Source organism: Sipha flava, unplaced genomic scaffold (assembly GCF_003268045.1).
Source record: "Sipha flava isolate LNK unplaced genomic scaffold, YSA_version1 251_pilon_pilon, whole genome shotgun sequence".
Classification (NCBI taxonomy): domain Eukaryota; kingdom Metazoa; phylum Arthropoda; class Insecta; order Hemiptera; family Aphididae; genus Sipha; species Sipha flava.
In genome coordinates, this window is record NW_020272903.1 from 91970 (window position 1) to 98632 (window position 6663).

The window sequence follows — 6663 nt, forward strand, 5'->3', positions numbered from 1 at the left end:
GTTTTTATTTTGGATTTTACACGTGACTCGTGACACGTGAATTCCGTGAATTCACGTGTATTAAGAGCTCTAGTTTTAAAACCAAATAATCAGACTTCTATTAATCCATTTAAAACTAGTATAAGTAAAGACAATAATTTAAATGAATGTAGAAATGAATCTAATGTTAAAGATAAAGATATTATACAGAAGGTAAATCAAATTTATAAACCCAATATATTTCGTTATTTTAAGAGCATATTTTTTTTTAAATTTATCATTTTTTGAGCATATTTGATGATTTATTATATAATTATAATACATTTTGAAAATTTGGCAACAGAAAAAAAATCTATATGATTTATATTTATTTTAAGAGTTTTTACTACCTAGGTATTATTGTATTATGTTTTCAAATACCTAGTTGACATACAATTTCTCAATTTTATTAATGAATATTTATTAAAAATTATAAAATATTTGAATTTATAACATTGTAAGTAAAACAAAAAACTAAAACTTTATACTTTAAACTACTTTTAAAGCTTATTTTTGCTATTATAAGGTTAGGCTATTATAGGTTCATGCATATTTAGTACTTTTTAAGTGCATTAAGTTCCAAGCCCTATTCGTTACACAATAATTGATCTGTATACCTACCCCTAAATTTAAATGCAAACTTGCATTTTCTTTTACTATGTAGGTATATTATGTTCAAATTGTAATCATCCTAACTTTAATGTTATCAATTAGTCTTTAAGACTTATTATCTTACTTATTTATTTTTTATTTTTTTTAAAGTGAGTGATTATTATTTTTTTCAATTTTAATTTATAGGCAATTGATATTTCTCTGAATAAAAATCATACGCCGGAGCAACATCTGTTAATTTTATTTCCAAGAAATCAAGACGATAGATCTTTAAATACAAATTACTATAAATCATATAACTGGATTGAATATTCTGTGTTAAATGATGCAGTTTATTGTTTTGCATGTAGACATTTTTCAACAAATAAATGTATTCGTGACCAATATAGTGGTAACTACATATTCATCAATCGAGAATTTAATAGTTGGAAAAAACAATCTGTGAGTTTGAAGATTCATAGCAAAAGTGATTAACACAAGTCCAGCATCGAAAAATGGACGCTATATTTGAGTACTAAACCAAATGATAACTGTATTGCTAACTTATTAACTCACTCAAGACTACAAGATATTAAAGATAATTATGGTAATCATGTTTTTTTTTTTATTAAAAGATTCTCTGTATCTTGCAAAACAAGAACTTACATTCCGTGGCCATAATAAAGAAAGGAAGTCTTTAAATAGAGGTAATTTTATTGAACTATTAGAGACATTTGGAGACAAGAATACAATATTAAAAATGCAATCGAGGTACGGTCATTATACATCCCACGAATACGAAAATGATTTAATAAGCGTTATTGCTTCATCTACAAATCCAACAACCAGATTTAAATTAAATTATTGATAAACTCAAAAAACTACCAGCAGCATTTTCAGAAACATTAAAGATACTTCAAATTATAAACACTCTTCCAGTGAGTACTGTATCAAACGAAAGATTTTTTTCTTCACTCAAAAAAGTGAAATCTTAACTTAGATCTTCAATGGGTGACAAACGATTAAGTGATTTAATGGTCATAGCAAAAGAAAAAGAAAATGCTAACAAAATAGATTTAAACGAAATAGTAGATAAATTTTCTATACTAAAAAGTAGAAGGTATAAGCTAGAATAGCATAATTAATTTAAAATACTAATTTATATTGTATGGTATTATTTATTATAATTATTATGTTAATAAATAAATCAATATATGTAATTTTATTTGGAATAAATTGTGTTGATTAAATGTAAGTACCTATGTATATTAAATATTTTTAGATCTATACCAAAAGGCAAATAAATTATTAATGAACAATTTGAATTCATTAAAATATACCCTTCAAGAGTTAAACCCCATATAAATGACTTACACACAAACGATATCTGTATTTACTATTTTTTTTTTTTTTTAAATGGCCTGACGAAAAAAAATTGGCCTGCTTAAATTTTGGCACCTCTATTATAAAATTAAAATGGCGCTACTGATCCACCGTATGTATTATTATGTTATATCATATAATAAGCAGTAATATACAGATCATGTTACCCGGTATACTAGCGCACATAAAAGTTACCAATAAATAATTCGCTTAAAATGAGTTAATATATGTATTATTTTAGACAATTTTAAGGTACAATAGGTTTTAAATTCAACGTTCACACTGCATAAAGACACTATATATATATATATTCATATAGTATGAAAATATTTATTTTCAATCAATTGCTTACAACTAATAGTAGGTTTAAATTAAAAATTATACGTTAATTTAATAAAGCATCTACTACAAATAAACTGAATTAATACTTTTTTGTGGCGAATTCGTTTACGTCTTCATAATTTATGGATTTATCAATTCCGTGCTCATTTGATATGACTAACAGATCATTCAATCTCTCTTATTTTGTGTTTGCTCGTAATTTGATTTAATTAGTTTAAGTTTACTGAAACTATGTTCACAAGATGTTAACTAGAGTTATAGAAAAAAATTGCTATAATAGTAAATAAAAACTTTCCAACAAAAAAAGAAAAATCTTTTGCGTTTTTATTAATAAAGTCAAATACTACTTTTGAGCTGTTCAAGATTTTTCCACAAACGTTTTATTTTAAAATTTAAAATGTATTTTAAATTATTTTTATTTATTTTTGTTTCTGATAATGTTAATAATTTATCAGGCATTTTCTCTTTTTTCTAGGTTGAATTGATGAAAATATTGGTTTTATTGATAACTCTATTGCTTTTTGTTTTGATTTATTACGTACTTCATTAATATCTTCTCTACATTTTCCAATAAATAGTATAAGACTTTTACGGTATTTAGTCACTACATTTATTAAAATGTTCTGTGTTTGTTTTGACATTCCCTGGTCATGACTAGTGCAACTAATTTACTAGTTCTTAAGTTTTCAAACTACTTTGTTGGTAAATACTTGTGTAATAATAATATGCCAACAATATTTTTGAAAAAATTAAAACATAACAAAAATACGTGTTGAAAATTTAAAACCTGCTTCTCTCTGTGATTAGTGGCCAAAGCATGTAGTGTCCCCCTCCTAAGATTCAGTGTTGATAATAAATACATATGTTTATAATAAATTATATTTGAACAATAAAATATGGTAAAATTGTAGATCTTTCAATTGTATGTTTATGACCTATGATCGTTATCCTGTTTGAGTTTAATATATTTATTACGATGATAACGCAAAAGATTTAAGCGTCGTGTTCATTTTTCTTTTATTTTATTCGATTCAAAATAACTAATAATGATTTGTTAGTTAATCTTTATCAGATAGTGTCTTTATCTATATATTTATATGAATATCATTATGCTTAATTATTTACATTTCACTTATTGTTATTTAATATAATTATTGTATAAATTTAATATTTTAATTATTGAACTGTGGTAGTTTTTGCTAAAAATTCTATATAAAAAAAAAGGGTTTTTCAAATCATGTAAGTAACGGGGGAAGAGAATTAATGTTCTATTAATCCTGTGTATAGTTGTTCTAAACATTAGACTATAATGTACACCATAACAATAAAACTATCATTAAATGAATACAATTTTGAATTACAGTTCGATTTAAACTTTATTTTCACCTGCCGACGGTCGAACGATCATTGAATATAGTATGAATAGTAGAACGTGCGTTTCGAACAAAACTTCATAGTGTTTTATCAAATAAAGGAGGCAGCTATATTTATCAAAATTATAAAAAAGTAAAACCTATAATGTTTTAAAAAAATTATTTAAAAATTTCAAATACCGAGATATTGACAGGTTCATGATAAAAAATCATTCTGTATATCAATGAATATATTAGAAGTATATGCATAGTATATATTTTTTCGGATTATTGTGCTTACAATTAGTTTGTAGTTTTAATCACACTATGCCTCAGATCATTTGCGCTCTAAAACTTAATTATTTCGTTTTTTTTTTTCATATTTCTTTCATGTTTACTTGAAAATACATTTAATTTATTCCATCCTTCGTTTTTATTTCCGGTGACTCGGTACATAATTATTGCCTTATTATAACCTATTTAACGATTGTCTCCACCAGACCTTCATATCATAATAATAAATCATAATGTCATATTACAGGGTTTTTCCTAATTTTTATAATATACCAAATCAACATTTTTTTTTTTTTGTATATACTGCGGACCTGTCCAAGGCTAACTGATAAATTTTAGGCTTTTAAGACAATTCCAGTAAGACTCACACATTAAAATGAAACAAAATGTTGACGCCATTACAATGAAATATTAATGCTTATTGTCTTAATAGATTGTTAAAGTAAAAATAAAATAATAATTGTTTCTATTCAATAAAAATTTAAAAAAAAAAAGATATGACTGGATATGAGTGCTCCTCGATATTATTTTGAAACGTAAAAATGTTGCATGTATTAAAACAATTTTACTATTATTATTCTTGGATTCTAATTAAAACAAGAGTAGTGTTAGTATTACCATATTATGTGTTTATATGTGTATGTACGCATTTGATATCACTCAGGATTTCTCTAACAGAACCAATCATATGGGTTTTCAATAAAAAATGATTTTTAATTGATATTTTGCTATTGCCATTTTTAATTTCTCAAAATGTTAACGTATATTTATGAAAAATTACATATTACGTCAACCGAGATCATGTTTTGATATCGTCACAGATTAGTATTATGTCATGTACTATCCCATTAGATTATACAGAACAGTATCACAACTTGGAAAAGGGGTTGCGATTTTTTTCTCCCCACAAAAATGTTAACAATTTAAACTTGAAACATTTGTCTAAAATAAGAATTATTAAATGAATAAGCCATTTTATCATTGACGTGGAGTCTAAATTATATGATTTACTTTAAGTTGATATACGATCGGTAAATTATTTTATTGATCATTTACCCATCGTATTTATTATATTTGTTATTATTTAGAAAAAAAAGAAAACAGTGAACATTAAGCCAAACGAAACGTATTTTAAATAAATAAACGAAAACCATTCTGCGTGATCATTTGTATGAAACTTTAGAATGGTCTTCGTTAAATCGAATATATTTTCGTTATGGATAAATTCAAATAAATACTACTTGTTATGCGTTGACAGAACCATAACATTTGCGGTTTATTAGATATTATAAATGTTAAAAAAATAATATTTTATTAGATGTCCTACCGTAAAGTTCACCTTTTATTTGAAATCAAAATATACCATATAGTCATTCAATTTAATTAAAGACCTTCACAGCAGTTGTAGGCATATGTAACCATGCAGAATCATGTTTAATAATTATTATTTAAACATATAATATATATTGAATGAGTGTGCTATGAAAATATTTATTAAATTATTAGATAGTTGACTAACGTATTTTCTTTTTCATTTATTTTGTTTTTGTTTATCACATTACTAGATTAACGTTATTATAACATAATATATAGGTACTTAATATACTTTACTGTTAATTTAATATTTTCAAAAGCAACGAAGACAAAAGTCGTATATCATAAAAAATGATATGCATTAAAATAAATTATAATTATTATTTAAACGCTCTAATTTAGAATTTATTATTACAGTATACAGTAAATTTTTAATAACTCGATACATATTTGGGGCCGCAGTACTGCTGGATTACCGAAAAAACAAGTTATTTGAATAGAAATTAAAATTAAATAACCTAACCAAAAATTAAAATGTATTTATTTTCATTACACTTTGATTGGGCCATAATTGATTTGATACACCTTTATTGATTAATTTGCAATTGTTGACATTACTACAATATTATCAGGAGATTTAATTACAATGCATTATTAAAACGATAATTTGCAATTAAAATTGAAAATTGGACGTAGTAAAAAAATACCAAATAACTGCAATTGGCCTGCAACGATTATGTGCCGGCCGATTATCAAGAGTCTATACTATATTATTATGAAATATATATATATATATATATATATATAAAGAAATCATTGCATTAATTATTTGAGCGATTTATGATAGGTCTATGCATCTATAACAATACTATGATAAATATAACGGTGAACGTAATGTTCTTATGAGGTTAAACGAGACACTGGAGAAATTAGAGTACAAAAAAAAACCGAAATCGTGAACATTTTAAATTTTATTAAATTTTATTTATTTTCAACTCGTACGTTCAACCTTATGCTACCAAGTTCATGAGTACGGGCTGTAGGACATATCGAACAGGAAGACCACGAAATTTGTGCAAGATCAGACAATACACCCGTTGGGTCTGAACGTCGGTCGGTCGGACGGAACTCGTCCTACATGGGACGTGCAGAAAAGTCTTTACTAGCGAGACTGACTTCAGACAAGTTTCCTTACTTTACGCGTATTATGCATAACGTATACAAGTATATTGTTTATTGTACAAGTATAGTTTCTCATCAGCGCTCAATTTCGATCATAAAATAAAATTGATCGCCCAATTATGTATCATTGGTTGAGAAATTTAAATGAAAATGAATACATCTTTTTGTCTTAATATTTTGTCAATGA